This window comes from Dryobates pubescens, chromosome 30 (genome assembly GCF_014839835.1).
Source record: "Dryobates pubescens isolate bDryPub1 chromosome 30, bDryPub1.pri, whole genome shotgun sequence".
NCBI lineage: Eukaryota > Metazoa > Chordata > Aves > Piciformes > Picidae > Dryobates > Dryobates pubescens.
This window is the reverse complement of record NC_071641.1, coordinates 4,829,650-4,847,130: the sequence shown is the minus strand read 5'-3', so window position 1 is coordinate 4,847,130 and position 17,481 is coordinate 4,829,650.

Sequence of the window (17,481 nt, the reverse complement as noted above, 5' to 3'; positions counted from 1 at the left end):
AGCCACTTGTTAGCATTCATTAAGACTAAGAGCACTGTCTCTCTCATCTGTGGAACAGCTTGAAGCTCAAGGATGGTTTTATTTCCCCAGGTTGAAAGAAAAGATCCCTCTGGATCTGGTAGCAAGGTGGAACTGATTTAATCATGGCTGAAAAAAACCCAACCCTGATCCCACATTTTCAACGTTTATGTGTTAATTTTCTTAGTACACCAAACTAAGATATGTATAAATAAATGTGGGACATGTCTGTGGATATACTTGAACATGCTTAGATGGTGCAGTGAAGGGCTGCTTTTGGCCAGGGGCAGCGTGGCAGGGTCGTCTTCTCCTCCCCCAGTGGCAGGTGCTTTGCTGATCAATGATGGGGAATTTGCCTGCAGGGATGCTGCTTCCTCTAAATCCTTTTTAGAGGAAGATAGTGAAGCTGGTGCATTCCTTCATAGAAATGGCAGGCAAGTCTTATGTTGAAAGTCTACCAAATAAAAGGACTCAATTTGTCAGTGTCAGGATGGGGCAGTGATCTCTTTTTTTCCTTCAAGCAGTAAAAACCTCCTAGCACCTAATGATGCCTAACACTGAGATGTGATCAGATGGAAAGAGTCTCTCAATCAATTAAAACAAGATCCAGTTTGAAAAGCATGTGGGTTTAGGCTAAGCTGTGGTAAATGTATTACAAATAATAATACAAACCCGTTGGGAATATTTGATACTGCCTATGAACCAATAAATGGGACACAACTCCAACAAAACAGTGTGCAACTGCAACAAAAAACCCCTTTGGTTTTCATTCTGGTTTCCCCAGAATTCCAACCTCAAGGCTTGTAAGCCTACCTACCTCTTTATTCTAGCATGTTTTCTGTTTAATTTCCCACACACCTAGCTCCTCAGCAAATTCACAGAATCAGAATCATTTTAGTTGACAAAGACCTTTGAGTCCAACCATTCTCTAACTCCACCAAGGCTGATGCTAAAACCATGTCCCTCAGCACCACATCTCTGCCTCTTTTCAACACCTGCAGGGATGGGGATTCAGTCAGCAACCTGGGCAGCCTGTTCCAGTGTTTGAGAACCCTTTCTGGGAAGAAGTTTATTCTACTGCCCAACCTAAACCTCCCTTGGTGCAGCCAGAGGTAATTGCCTCTCATCCTGTCACTTGTTTGGTGTCCTTCCTCTCTCTGAGACGTCCTCTAAGGAAGGTTTAGTGAACTCAGAGGAAGAATTTGTTGCACTGCTCCTAGCCTGAAAGGGAGGTGACACAAAAGGTCCCCTTTATCATACACCAGCCATGTACCCTCCATGTGTGGTGAGTCACTCCTGGGTGTAGTGCTGCTGGGTTGCCCTCCATCAGGCAAGAAGAAAAGATATGAACTCCTTCAGCAAGAAACAGCAATTAAACCTAGCAGAGCTCTGACACTTCTCAGCTTCTCATCTCCTGAAAATATGAGCTGATTCCTGCTGGTTTGGCCTCATTTCAAGCAGAGCATGAAAGCATCACCAGGCTTCAATATCACCTCCAGCTGTGAGCTCAACATACCTACAAGCACCATCCATAGTCCAGGACTACAACTTGTCCCTGACCTCAGGGCTTTGCTGCTGGGCTGTTTCAAAGTCAGGGCTCATGGGGAATTTTGGTGCTCAACAAGAGCCTCTATATTCCACAGGAGGTGTTCATGCCTGGAGGTTGGGTTGATCAGATCATAAGCCAGGTCCTCACACCCTGAGTTTTATTTTACATCCCAGTGAGCTGAGGAGCTCTGTGATTCTTGTTTGAATCACAGAAACTGAACAGTTGGCTTTTACAAGCACATCTTTGCATTTTATACCACTTTAATGGGTCCTACGTATGAGCATGGAGAAAAAAGGAGAACTCCAGCTGGTTTTCCCATCCTGGGATGTCTTGTTAAGAGATATCCAATCTACATCAGCAATATATGTAAAACTGACTCAAATAGCTTTTCTTGAATGCATGGATAAAAGTTTCAAACAAAACCCCACACAATTTATCAGCTGCAACAGAGAAAATCCCAAGTGGCTCCTATCAGACAACAGAATACTAAAGACACTCAAGAGGATGCTGAATCTGTTAGAATAACTTCACTAAACATCCAAGACACCCTGGCCATAACCCCCAGAGGAAATGAATGAAAACCAACCACAGACTTTTAAAGGAGCTAGATGGGCTCTCATGTTGACCCCCCATTGCCACAGACGACTACTTTGGAGAAGTTCTTGAGAGCAGACAGATTTTAGGGCAGTGGAATGAAGCAGGATCACCTGGGTCAGTGCCCTCATAGTGAAGACTTCAGAATGACTGTGACTAAATTTTGGGAAGGTTGGAGAGTATGTGTTCAAAAAAATATTGAATAAAGATTTACCAGTGGGCATGTGGTTCAGGTAAATGCTGGAGCACTCTGAAGGAGGAGGGTTTAAAGCCCTCTTCATCTCTAGTGCCTACGGGAACCTCTGATGAACACAATAGTGTGAAATGAAGAATAAAGAACTAGCAAAGGTCACTGAGGTCCAAGAAAGGGGTGAAAGAGCACAGGAAATGATGAAAGGGAGCAGAAGCATGGAGGAATGCCAGAAGGTCAAGACTTGAGGATCACTGCAGTAACCACTGCCCAGCAGAGCACTGGATTAAGTATTTTAACTATGCACTGCCAGAGGCTTTCACAAGGATTTGAGGTTTCATTAACTCACAGGCTGCATTTCCTATAGAAGTCTTTCTTGCTATACTGCCCAACACTCTTCAGTCACTCTTCACTCAAAACAAAGAAATTGTTCTGATGGGGGACCAAATCCTCTCTGCAAGTAAGGCAGATCTGTATTTTGTGCAGCCCTACTTGACAGGAACCTGCACAAACCTCTGCAGTCCACCCAGGGATAAGAAAGGACACTCACAAATAGGTAAGGACACCTGACATCTGCACTCACTGTTTGCCATTAAAAGGACAACACAGCACCTACATGTAGAAGAACAACTTGCTTTTTCCCACTCGTCCAGCATGCAGCCTCCCTTTTCCTCCTGCTCCATCATTCCTCAAGTTGCTTTGCATCAACATGAGAAAAAAAATGGATACATAAAGTATGAAATAAACCCAATGTTATGGAAGCCTCAGCTTCTCTCTAGGACCTTTCCATTCAAGGAACTCAATAACCACTTGCTCTCAGAGAGCTCTTGGCTTGCACAGGAGTATTCTCTGAGTTGAAGTTCTCCAACCATCTACATCACTCAGCTTCTCTCTAACAGCATCCTAGCTGTGCAGTTTTGAGTCTGGCTGTTGCCTTTAATCTCTCCACTCTAAGTCAACAGAACTACACACTGTTTCTAAGTCACAGAATGACAGAATGATAGGGGTTGGAACAGACCTCTGAAGATCATCGAGTCTAAACCCCTGCCAGAGCAGAATCACCTAAAGCTGGACTCCTACAAACACATCCAGCTGGGCTTTGAAAGAGTCTAGAGATGAAGACTCCACCATCTCTCTGGGCAGCCTGTTCCAGTGCTCTGCCACCCTCAGAGTAAAGAAGTTGCCTCTTACATTTAGTTGGAACTTCCTATGTTCAAGTTTATGCCCATTAGCTTTGTCCTGTCACTGGGGACCACTGAGAAGAGTCCAGCCCCATCTTCCTGACACTCATTCCTTAGATATTTGTAAGCATTAATATGATCCACCCTCAGCCTCCTTTTCTCCAAGATAAACAGACCCATAATGTCCTACCATGGGCTTTTGAATTATCACTGGTGGAAACAGTCAAACCCAACTCCAAGTCCTAAACCAGAACCATACAAAAAAGACAACCTCAAAGTCCAGACTGCAGACCTCAGGTCTGCTGATGGCTTCTTCTAAATAGATAAGGTTGTTTCTCTCACCTTTAGTGACCCCAGCAAGGTACTAATTACTGGGCTACTAATACCCTTAAAACAACAACAACAAAAACAACAACAAAGTGTTAATTCAACCTGGCAAAGGATGAGTTTGGAAAAGGACCAGGAGGTGGGCAAATATGCTATTACCCTTCTGTTTATAATATTGATTGATTTCCAAATGAACTTGCATAGTGTTAAGTTATAGAACCACGTGTAAAGCAACTTCCCTTCTTAAGATTCACAACTTAAACTGCAACCCAGAACTAAACTACCCTGAGTTACTGGACTAGAAGAAAACAAGACTATTCAATCCCAAGCTCTAACATGAAGCTTCCTGTCATACAATACACAATCCTTACAGGTAAGGGCTTCTGAGGGCAACCACGGGCCAAAACAAATTGCTTTCTGGTCAGCTAGAAGATAAGTCAAGACATTTGTGCCATGAAACAGAAGAGAACATAACAGAGCAACAATACAATAGGTTGCTTCACTCCTGTGTGTGCTGGTGGGCCTCAGAGGATCAAGTCTGGGATCTTCATGCTATTCACACCATTATTTTATCTGCTGGTAGGTTATTAACTGAAATGTTTTGCAAGAGAATCACAGATCTGCTAAAATTGGGATGAAAGAAATGAATTCTTCAGGCATCTATGATGAAAAAGGCAATTTTTAGGTTTAGGGTCCAGCAAGCATGGAGATAGTGGTCAAGATTTGGCCAAGCAAGTCATGGCCAGGAGAATGAAAGCCCAACAGAGTCATGCTAAGATCACAGTATCACTAAGGTTGGAAGAGACCTCGAGGATTATTGAGTTCAACCTGTCACCACAAACCTCATGACTAGATTTCCCATGCCTGTACTGGCCCTAGAAAGAGGCACAGCTTTTCCCATGGTGGGGAGAGGAAACAAAATCTTAGCTTCTGCCTTATTACCCCAGCCTGCAAATAGAGAAGGAAGAACTGGGGAAGAGGTGGTGAGGCTCCAGTATGTCCAGCATAGACAAGCATGCCATTAACCAAGCCAAGCAGTTTCTACTGCTGGTCTGATGGCCTGTTTGCACCCAGAAACAGAAGAATATATCAAGTATGGTACTTAGAGAAGTTGGGGAGAGCTATCTTCAGAAGTTTTGAGTGTAAATGTTCAAGCTGGGGGAGAAAATGAAGTTGTTCTGTGAAGCAGGGGAGAGGCCAGGCCCACAATAAAAATGCTCAAGTCAAGGGCTACCACAGTTCATGTTGTCAGATATTATCAGGCAAATATATTCTTCCACTACTCCAGATATTAACTGGAAGGACAGGGAGGATCTCGGTTCCCTAGTATGAAGGAGAAGACAGCAGCAGACATACATTTGCCTTAGAGAAAATTTGTCCATAGAACCTTCTTAGTCAAAGAGAACAAGTTTTTTGTGGCTGGGGGTTGAGCCTGCCCTCAAACAATCTCCAAATGCCAGTAAAAAACTAAAAATAAAAATAAATGAGTCTGATTGTGGTAGGAGCTTGGCTGATAAGGCCTCCTTCATCTCTCTGAGACGGGTTTTGATGTTACCTTAGTGACAAAGAAATAACTCTGCGAGCTGTAACAGATATAACGGTACGTCAGCAAAGCCAAGGAAGAGGGGAAAACAAGCAAGCAAAGGTTCTTGAAATAGTGCTCACTGGAGCATAAAGTCAGGAGTCTTTCTAAGCTAAACCATCAGGATTTATTGAGCCCCTGACTCTTAAGGTGAGCTCCCTGCCCATTTTTGAAATGGGTTTTACCCTCTGGTGTCGCAGGTATGAAAATATCCCCTCTGTAGAGAAACCAGCATTTCAGCCCATGTGGGAAACACAGGGACAAGTGCACTTTCTGAAGGAAAAGAAAACATTTTAAGACCCACAACTATTTTGCCTGAGGAAATTACCTCTTAATCTTTGTGCTGACACCTCTCTCCAGCACTTCTCAGCACTTTAAAACCCTACAGGAGGCCAGCAGCAACTCTTCCCAAGGTATTTAGTTTCTCCCCTCCGAATTTTTTGTGACCATTATGGGACTTCAGATCTGAAAGGCTGCTCTTCTTCTTAAATGACAGGTAATTGAACGGGTGAGCAGTGAGGGGCTGAACAAAGATGTTTTCTCCAGACCAGCTCCTTTGCCTCCCCTCCAAATATAACAACAGCTTCTTGTTCCTCCAAGGACAAGAGCTTCTTACCTGGAAAAGGGATATAATTCTCAATATTCTCTTAACACAATTTATTTTGTAAACATAATATAATACTTAGATTAGACTAATTAAGAGCTGGAGTGTGTCCAGAAAAGGGCAACAAGACTGGTAAAAGGTCTGGAGAACAGGTCCTGTGAGGGGTGGCTGAGGGAACAAAGCTAATTTCAGTCAGTCAAGCTTAGCACTGACTTACAGAGTCCAGAACTTAAAGGACAGGAGATGCAAATCAATACAAGCAGCACTAACACGAGAGGGAGGATGTGAGGTGCACCAAGCCATTTGGCTACAGACATGCCATAGGAACATAACAGTTTGTGGCTGGATTCTTGCAGAGGGAAACAAAAATAACTGTGCTAAAATAACAACTATTATGCCAAATTTGGGCCTTTCAGAAAGGTTACAGAGCACCTGATAATCAGAGGGCAGCAGCACCTCTCATATGAGGACAGGCTGTGAGAGTTGGGGCTGTTCAGCCTGGAGAAGAGTAGGATCTGGAGAGACATTATAGCAGCATTTCAGTATCTGAAGGTTACCTACAGAAAGGCTGGGGAAGGACTGCTTAGAAGGGCTTGTGGTGATAAGACAAAGGGTAACGGTTTTTAACCACATCAGGGTAGATTTAGGTTGGATATAAGGAGGCAGTTCTTCACAATGAGTGTGGTGAAATACTGGAACAGGCTGCCCAGGAATTCCTGGAAAATTTCAAGGTCAGACTTGATGGGGCTCTGAACAATCTGATTTAATTGGAGATGTTCCTTCACTGCAGGCGGCTTGGACAAGATGACCTTCAAAGGCCCCTTTCAACCTGGTTCATTCTAGGATTCTTGCAGCACGAAACAAAAATAACAGTGCTAAAATAACTCTTGTGCCAAATTTGGGCCTTTCAGAAAGGATATGGACCACCTGAAGGACCCTTTATTACCTCTTCTTTTTCAGTTTGAAGCTGTAGGGAGTGTCACTATTTTGCATTGGCAAAAGTAAATTCTGACAAGAGAGGGAAAACAAAGAGCTGTTTACATTGCACTCTCAGTAACAATCATGAAATAGAGCTCCAAGCCATTTTTAACCAAAAAGTAGCACACATCAAGCAAGACAGCTTTCCAGCTTTAAATCACTCTGGAGAACCACACAGTAAGACAAGCTGTGATGATTTTGCCCCAAAATTTCCCAGCTCTGTGATATTTTGAAGAGGCTCTGCAATGGGTGGCACAGTGCCTCTTAATAAGACTTTCTTTAATTCCACAAAATTTGTGGCAGTATGTGCCTTGATATATTGTGTTTGTGGTGACTGGAAGTTGGCTCTTGTTCAGTTTAAGGTTAAAATGGCTGAGGTGTAGCTGCAGTCTCAGGTGACTCACAAATACCTGCTCTTAAAATCTGAAATACGAGGTGCTAGCAACTGTCTCACTGAACAGCTTTCAAAAGCTTGCTCGGGTTTAAAGAGTAATCCAAGAATGAGCTTAATCTCTGGGAAAGTGGGGTTTTTGCAGTGAACCTGCTCCTTACACACAACTGGGGCAATCCCACTAAGACTGAAAGCAGAACTCCAAAGTTGGGAGTTTTTCAAAGCACAATCAAAGGAGCATCCTTTCCATGCAGGCAGGGAGAAGCAACAGCTTCCGATCCAGCCCTCCTAAAAAGGCTCCTCCACTCAATAAAAGCACAGAAACACCATTCAGTGCTTTTGTTTGGGAAGAAAGTAGCAGGGCTCAGTCATGACTGACCAATTGAAAGAAGAATTGAAGGGCAGCACAGAATTAGAGAGAATCATTTAATTTGGGTGAGACCTTTAATATCTTCGAGTCTGACCATTAAACCAGATCAACCCAGTCTGCTGCTAAACCATATCCATGACTTCACATCACTGAAATCATTCCAGGGATGAGCAATTCATCCACTCTTCTTTGATTCAGCCACTTCCCTGGGCAGCCTGTTGCAAGCATTTCCTTGATTTTTTTTCCCCCTAATATCCAACTTGAACCTCCCCTGGTGCAATTCGAGACCATTTTCTTTTGTCCTGTCGTTTGCTATTTGGGAGATGAAACCAACACCCACCTCACTACAACCTCCTTTCAGGGAGTTGTAGGGAGCCAGAAGGTCTCCCCTCAGCCTCCAGACTAAACAGCTCCAGTTTCTTCAGCTGTTCCTCACAAGACTTGTTCTCCAGATCCTTCACCAGCCTCACTGCCCTTCTCTAGCTCCCTTGCAGTATAATCTTTTTGCATTGGCTTTCAAACCAGAAGAGCAATCTTTTCACATCACTTCACCCTCACAAGCCATCAAATGGTAGATTGCCTTCCCTTGCAGTCAGTGAAAATTAAAGGAGGTCAGCATTCCATAGCTAATCTCCACCAGCCCAGTGGGTGCTATACTATGTATGATTTGACTATTCCATACACGTGCTGCTCAGATCCTTCCTCCCAGAAGTACTCCTTCAGTGAAAGACCACAGCCCTGATTTATTCCTAGAGTGGTGGAAAACCACCCAACAGAATTACACATGGGTAAACTGAAGTATTATTAGAATTCATTAAAAGCCCAGTGAAAAAATTAAGCTGCCCTCACAGAGTGGGGCAAACTCAAAGCCTGAAATCAAATCACACACCAACACTCTGGCTGCATTGCTGGGAGATGTGTAGGCAGCTGCCTTCAATGTCCCATCACAGTTCTCCAGCTGTGAGCTCCTGAGCTAAGAATATATTTCAACTTCCTTCAGGAGGCAATTATAGAGGGTCTGGAAAAGGGTTTTAGGATAATAAATAAAACCTAGTAAATTAATTTTTTATGGCCCTGAGCTACCATAGCATTCCAGGCATTTCATAAGCAACGTTAGAACCATAAAACATGCAACAAAAAAGCACAGGGAATCAGAGGGACATTAAATATTTAACATTTTATCACTGTGTCTTCCAAAAAATATGTTCAGGTCTTAATAAGATGTCTTTGTACTCTTCTTCAGGCACGCTGTCATCTTGCAAAAGAAGGGTAAGGTATGCAAGGTGGAGAGGTTGCACCACATGTACCTGCTCTGTCTTCAGGCATAACCAATATAGCCATTTTCACAGAATTTCAGGGGCTAGAAGGAACCTCAAAAGATAGAATAGAATAGAATAGAATAGAATAGAATAGAATAGAATAGAATAGAATAGAATAGAATAGAATAGAATAGACCAGACCAGACCAGACCAGGTTGGAAGAGACCTTCAAGATCATCACGTCCAACCTATCAACCAATCCAACCCACCTAATCAACTAAACCATGGCACCAAGCACCCCATCAAGTCTCCTCCTGAACATCTCCAATGATGGTGACTCCACCACCTCCCCAGGCAGCCCATTCCAATGGGCAATCACTCTCCAGTCCCGCTGCCAGAGCAGGATCACCTACATCAGATTACACAGGAATACATCCAGGCAAGTTTTGAATATCTCCAGAGAGGGAGACTCCACATCTTCCCTGGGCAGCCTGTTCAGTGCTCCGTCACCCTCACAGTGAAAAAATTGTCCCTCACATTTACCTGAAACTTCCTATGCTTCAACTTCCACCCATTGCCCCTTGTCCTGTCACTGGGCACCACCAAGACGAGCCTGGCTCCATCCTCTCACGACTTACCCTTTACATCTTCATAAACATCTCAAAAAGGATGCTCAGGAGGACACCAGGGTGAGGAGTAACCCTTTGTGATCTTTACATCTTCGTTCCAGTAATTAAGGAGTGGCTACAAAGAAGATACTCCCTTTCTACAAGGAGCCACAGGGAAAAGATGAGGGGCAAGGGGTACAAGTCACTCCTGGTGAGATTCCAATTGAGCATCAGGCACATTTTGCCCAATGAGAACAATCCCCAAACTGTCCAAATGAGATACCTTCAGGAGTGTGCAATGTCATGCAAGCAGCTCTGCAGAGAGTGGACAAACAAATAAACCCTGGTTTATAGTATTTTGTGAGAAACAGTGAACTTGGCTATTTAATGCCTGTCTTCCAACACCTGGACATAGCCAGCTGTACTGAATCATAGAATCATAGAATTGTTAGAGTTGGAAGGGACCTCAAGGATCATCTAGTTCCAAACCCCTTACCATGGGCAGAGACCCCATGAGCTTTAATTTATCCAATATTTCATTGTTTCCTTAAAATACACGTAACTTAAGGCCTCTCCTAGAACAAGCAAAGGCAAACTGGGTCATGCTGCTCTACCCAGTTTATCAAAACTGAACCTGAGCAGACAGATAGTGATTTATACTTCATATAGCACAGGCTATTAGGGAAAGCAGCATCTGTGGAAGGGTGGTGTTGAGCTTAATTAACAATGCAAAGGCAGGGAGCTAATTTTACTTCAAGTATGGTCATTAGAATTTGTTGATGTACGTAATTTATCCACAGCGACTGCTGACGTGCTGATGGAGATAGCTCAACGAACCATCATTTTATCAGTGGCAACGGGATGCTTTCAAGGACAATATTTGTTTTAAAAGGAGAAGCTGCTGCCTTGATGGAAAATAATGATCCTGAAAGGCAAGAGGCGGCAAGCAATCTCTGAAAATAAGGTGAAAGCGTGGCTGTCCTCTGTAGGGCCACGTGAAGCTACCCTTTAGCAGCCTGTCATTCTCAGTGAGGTGCCAGGGAAGTCAGAGACTTCAGCCTCTCTGACACTGCCCATCATGAAGATATTAAACTGCAGTTACAAGATATTTAGGGGGTAGTCCCAAGCATCTTGGCTCAGTCTCAACAATCAGCATAATTCAGCTGTAGAGATGAACCCTATCCAAAACATTGACAGATAAGGAATGTTCTTAGAAGCCATGTCAAATATGTTTTGGGGTGGGGTTTTTTTTGTGGCATGTTAAAAAAAGCCACAACTAACAAAACCCCAACAAACAGCAAAACCAGAAACAAAACCAAACAAACCCCCCTGAAAACTAACAAAACCCACACAATTGCACCCTCATCACCAATTTCCAACAGAAAAGGAAACGTGAAACTGTGAATCCCCCTTACAAAAAGGGCTCAGCCTTGAGCACCTATCTCACAAAACTCTATCTGCAAAAGTTTGTTCCCCAAACAAGCCTTTAGCATCAGTTAAAAAAACTCCAAAGCAATACAGATGAGGAAAAGGGAAAGAGAACATTAAGAGGGAATATAAGTATTGTGTCACTAACCTGTTGTTTCATAGAACCATGTAATGATAGAATCATTTTGTTTGGAAGAGCCCTTTCAGGTCGTCAAGTCCAACTGTTAAGCCAGCACTGCCAGGTGTGGTGGGTTAAAGTTCCCCATTCACATTAAGTAAGCACAACTAACTCAGAAGCAAATGGAAGCTGTGTTTACAAAGCAAAAACTACACTCTATAATGGAATGCAATGAACTTGTACAAAACACACAGTATTTACAATACTATACAGGTATTTACAATCAGAAACTAGCAAGGAAACCCACCCTGGTCAAAACAACCAGGGAAGCTGCTCCACTGCTCCTCCCAAAGCTCCCTTGTACCAAGAGAAAGAGAAAGAGAAAAGCTGAAAGAAAGCAGTGTTAATCTTATCTCAAGGTCAAAGGCATTATCCTCCCAGCAGAACAGCCAGACCAGAGAGGAAAAGAAGGAATGAAGTGGAATGTGTAAGATTGTTAGGGTACATCTGCCTCCATCCCACACATTCTAGCCAGTGACATTCATTTAGAATAATCTTTTGTTTTCCTTTTTGCACCCATAGTGAATTATTTATAGTTCTCTACATTTCTGCTCGAAATCTGCAGCTAACTTTTAAAGGCATAGCCTAAAACTGCCACACCAGCTCACCATTAAACCACGTCCCTCAGCACCACATCTCCAGGGCTTTTCAAACCCTCCAGGGATGGGGACTCCACCAAGCCTGTTCCAGAGCTTAGCAACCCTTTTGAGGAAGAAATGCTTCCTAATGTTCAACCTAACTTTCCCCTGGCACAACTTGAGGCTATTTCCTCTTGTCCTATCACTCGTGGGAGAAGAGACCAACACCCACCTGACACCAACCTCCTTTCAGGTAGTTGTAGAGAGCCAGAAGGTCTCCCCTCAGCCTTCTTTTCTCCAGGTTGAACAACTCCAATTTCCTCAACTGTTCTTCACAAGACTTGTGCTCTAGACCCTTCATATCTGCAGTTTGAATCACTGCAGGACAGCATAAGCTCCTTTAGGGGACATTTCCCACATCTACTCATGCTCACATTGCTGGAGACAAATGCTATGTCTGTTCCTCACCTCAGCAATCCCACTCATGGAATTTTAACTCAGGAAAAAGAATTAAACCAAATTTTCTAGGTAGGTTGAAAACTAACTGGATGCTAAGACCCTCTTGGGGAAAGGGAAAGTTAATTAACAAAGTATTATGTTGAGTGTGTCTTTCTGAAGGCCTGGAGGTGTCAAACGAAGTCATTACCGCCTCATTTAAGCTGATGGTTCTCTCAGCTGCTGTCACCTCCCTTCATCTTCAGGGCAGAAGGAGTCAGCCCTTCTTTGTATATTTGTATTTCTTCAGAGCTTGTTTTCACTCTGTTGTTTTCCACTCTTTGTCACTAGGAGGTTTTAATGAAATACTTGATCCATTTAGAATTCCATCCTTAACTGCTGGATAATTTTTCTTCTACAAAAGTATATTGAGACAAAACCTACGTCACATCCCTGATGGCACCACCCTGGTTATACAGCTACTAATCAGCTTTGGCTGACTTGACTTTTTTCCATAGCCAGATGCTTTAGGGGTAATTTCTTACTTGTTTGTTTGTTTTGTTGCTGTTTTCCCCTTATCACTATTCGCAGTGCTCTATTTTCCTTCTTTTCTTTTTCTTTCCCTCCCCCCCTCCCCCCAGGTTCCAGGATACTTATTTTACTCTTCTACTCTTCTAGTCTGCTTCTAGGTTCCTGAATTTTAGTTTCACGGATACATACCAGAAATTTTCTTCTGGACAAGACATAATCATTCTGGTCTCTCAAAAGAACCAAAAGAACCATTCAGGTCTCTCAAAAGAAGCAAAAGGATCATTCAGGTCTTTCAAAGACCTCTTCAGGCTTTGCCTCTAAGGGCTTTGCCTCAAGACACGTGATGCAGAAGACCTAAATCTCAATGGTAGTGGCTTGACACTGCTGTGGGCATAGCACAAGGGAAACTCATTCAAACAACTTTAGTTGTGTCAGTAAAATAGAAACGCAAGGAAATGTATCTTACATTCCAAGAGTCATTCCAGTCTCCTACATCACATCATCTTGCTGGGCAGAAGGTAGGAGGAGTGAATATAATTTTTACATGTATTTTTTCACAGGATGAATTAATGAGTTTCTGCTGTCATCTGCAGTGAGAAATATTGGGAGCATATATTCTTTTCAGGATCTCAGGAGTGTGAGAAAATTTCAGAAGCATGAAATATCTCCCCCCCTCCTTTAGCAAACCCTTTTGTTCAGTTATTTTATAGCCAGCAGGAGAAAACAGTTGGAAACTTACTCTGATGACTACTGGTAAAAGATATCGTAACGATTTGGGTCACTTTGAATTATAAAAGTCATCATTGTACTCTTGGCTATTAACTGCTTCCAGAATACAGCCTTGTAAGTGTCAAACCCGAATGATGTGTGATGCATTTAGCTAACCTCTGACTCAGAAAGTATCCATCTGTAAGATTATACCCCAGTGATGAGAAGTGCAGCTACCTGGTGAGGTGTCCTAGACAGACAGAGCACCAAAAAGAGGGACAATGGGGCAGTCCTCATGCCTACTGATGGGATACAAGATTAAAGCTCTGCAGTCTTCCCACACAGTCCTGAGACTACAAAATCATTTGAACCTTTACAAAATATTAGATGGGAAACATTAGAATCATAGAATGGTTTGAGCTAGAAGGAACTTTAATGACCATCTGGTTCCAACCCTCCTGCCATGGGCAGGGACACCTCCCACTAGACCAGGTTGCTCAAGGCCTCATTCAACCTGATCTTGAACACCTGCAGGGAGGTGTTCATGACTTCCCTGGGCAACCTGTTCCAGTGTCTCACCACCCTCACTGTAAACAATTTCTTCCCAATATCCAGTCTAAATCTACCCCTTTCAAGCTCCCCCTTGTCCTATCACTAGAAGCCCTTGTAAAGAGTCCGCCTCAGCTTTCTTGTAGGCCCTCTTCAGGTACTGGAAACATTGGAAAAGCAAATTACTTTTCATGTGCTTGGAAAAAAGTTATGCAAGTTATGGAATCTGTGTCAAACTCCAGTATGGAGTTAAAGTCTCATACCCATGAAAATCTCTTCCATTGTGTGAATGAGACTCCAGCCTCCTGAGTTGCACCCCACCAGACCTTTGAGCCTGTTGCTGCACTTAAACCTTTGACAGATTCCCAGTATGGGAACAACATTCCCAGTCTGGGCAGACTTGAAATGTCTGCTGTCTAGGGTTTCAAGACAGTTTGCTCCTTCTCAAATGAACCATCACAAAACCCTCAAGAGGTTCCCCCTGATCATTGTTACCTCCTCTAGACCCACTCCGACAGGTCCATCTCTCTCCTGTGCTGAGGAGCCAGCACTGCAGGTGGGATCTCACCAGATCAGAGCAGAGCAGCAGAATTCCTTCCATCCACCTGCTGGAAGAAAGCAGAAAAGTCTGCTGAGTCACATTGCAAATTACTACTGAAACTTGAGCACCATGGAAAAAAATGGGAAGGGGTTCAATTGCAAATGCATCTAAGGTGACCTGTCTAGTGTGGCCCAAGGGATCCAGGTCTGCAGCTCCTCCACTGCCCCCCAGAAGATGACTGCTATGGCCCCCAAGGCTGACAGCATGATCCTCTGTTGCTGCACCATTCTCCATGGAGCCAGCAACCTCCTACAGGCAGAGCAGGAGAAATGATATCAGAGATACTGTGTAGCTGTGGAGAGCCATTTGACTCAGATATCAGGTGATCCATTTCATCTTTCTTCACAGCCATCCCCTCTTCCTCCCCACAACAGCAACTACTTGACACTTAGCACCCATCTGAGTTTGTGCAAACAACACAGGGCTTCCACATAACCCCACTCTACATTTGGTTTGCTCCCAGACAAAGTTTAAGTAAAAAATGTCTAAATAATCCTTCCAATTAAGGAACTAAAGCTTGTTCCTCTGTAGAACCCTCTCAAGGAGCCAATGGCAGAGGCAAGAACGTTTGACTCATTGCTTGTTGTTACAGGCTAGCAGCTGGGAGATGGGGAGTTACTATGTGGGAGGCTAATTGTAGCAATTAGGTTGTTGATTCATAGAATGGTTTGGGTTGGAAGGCACCTTAAAGATTATCTAGATCCAGCCCCCACGGCAGGGGCAGGGACATGTTCCACTAGACCAGGTTGCTCAAGGCCTCATCCAACCTGGCTGTGAAGACCTCCAGGGAGGGAGCATCCACAACCTCCTGGGCAACCTGTTCCAGTGTCTCACCACCCTCACTGTAAAGAATTTCTTTCAACTATCCAGTCTAAATCTCCCTTCCCCAAGCTTCAATCCATTCCATATCATCCTACCACTACAAGCCCTCATGAAAAGTCCCTTCCCAGCTCTCTTGCTGGCCCTCTTCAGGCACTGTAAGGCTGCTAGAAGGTCTCCTCAGAGCCTTCTCTTCTCCAGGCTGAATAACCCCTTGTTGAAGAAAGGAAGACTATATTAAAGTATCAAAACCTCTCACTATTGTACCATTATGAAACAAAGCATCACACTGTACAGGCAGGAACTTGATCTGAGATGTGAATGAGTCACAACTTAGTGCTAGCTAAAACCTACCAGTTTATTATGCATCCTTAATATTGCTTTATTCCTCTGGCACAACTTGAGGATATTTCCTCTTGTCCTGTCACTTGTGACTAGGGAGAAGAGTCCAACCCACATCTGGCTCCAACATTCTTTCAGGTGGTTGTTTAGAGAACATGAAGGTCTCACCCAAGCCTCCTTTTCTTCAGGCTAAACAACCCCCAGTTCCCTCAGTGACTCCTCACAAGACCTGCTCTCCAGACCCTTCACTGCCCTTCTCTGGACGTACTCCAGCACCTTAATGTCTTTCTTCCTGTGAGGGGCCCAAAACTGAACCCAGTATTTGAGGTGCAGCCTCACCAGCGCTGAGTACAGTGGGACAATAATTTCCCTAGTCCTGCTGGCATCACTATTGCTGATCCAAGACAGGATGCTGCTGGCCGCCTTGGCTCCCTGGGCACACACTGGCTCATCTTCAGCTGGCTGTCAACCAATACCACCAGGTCCTTTTTCACCAGGCAGTTTCCAGCCACTCTGACCCAAGCCTGGCATATTGCAGGGGGCTGTTGTGACCCAAGTCATTACAATACCTACAGTGGCACCACAATTCACTACAGTGGAAGTGCTGAGTATTCTGGCAAGCCAGCAGGAGTGGAAGTGACTGGTACTTGGTCTTGTTAGCCTGCTGTGAAGGGGTTTTTAAGCTTTCTTCTGTGAGTATTTTCACAGGTTCCAGTTTTTGTGATGACCCAATGCACTTATTCACAATGTAAGCTCAGTCAGGGAAACACTTAAACCTGCTCCTTGACTTTAAATATGAAAAGCTAACTGCTTCAGTGGGAATTAAATTAAGCACATGCTACTCTTAATTAGTGTGATTTTCTGAACCATTTCTTCCTCTAAGAAAGGGCAAAATCTCTCCTGTAAGGTTGCATGTAACAGGTAGTAAGAAACTGTGATTACCTGCCTTTCCATCCTCCATCACCAGCTTTAAAACCCTTTTTCATGTATTGTATCTTAACAAACCATGAGATGCTTAATTATCTCATTATAGAAGCCAAAGCAGGCAAAAGAAATGTTAAGGGAAGGCTGTGAGCCTCAGTGGGATTACAAGGAGAACCTGAAGGGCCAGGCTGTGTAATTTAAACAACAAAAAGAAAGCCTATAGTTAAAAATTGCTCATATGAATCTGAAACCTTTAATTAAAGTATTAAAACTCTTCCTTCTTAAGGCTGTTTCTCTCTTCACTGTGAGCCAAACTGATCAGCCCCAAGGCTTAACAGAGCAAAGGGGTTTCCAGGTAGCAGAGCGGGGTAAGTCCTGGGGCTGCAGCAGCTTTGGGGCAGGTGTGGAGTTAATGGGTGCCTTGGGCAGCCCTGGCCACTCAAGCAGAGAGCAGGCAGAAGTCAAACACAACGTGATAAATGGCTTTGTACAAAAACTGAGTGCAAGCCAAAACCTAGAGGGTCTTAAAAAAAAGAGAAGTCTGCATTGAAGAATCAATTTCTCGAGAGGTCTCCCTGAAAGAGAGCCTTCTCATCAGTAAGCCATCAGTAATCTTAGCATGGATACAAATATTTTTGCCCAAATGCACCTATTTAATGCCAGAAGAGACACTTAGAGGATTATTTTTACCCCAAACTACTTTCTTGTGTGTTTTTTCATTTGCTTCTTCCATGGAG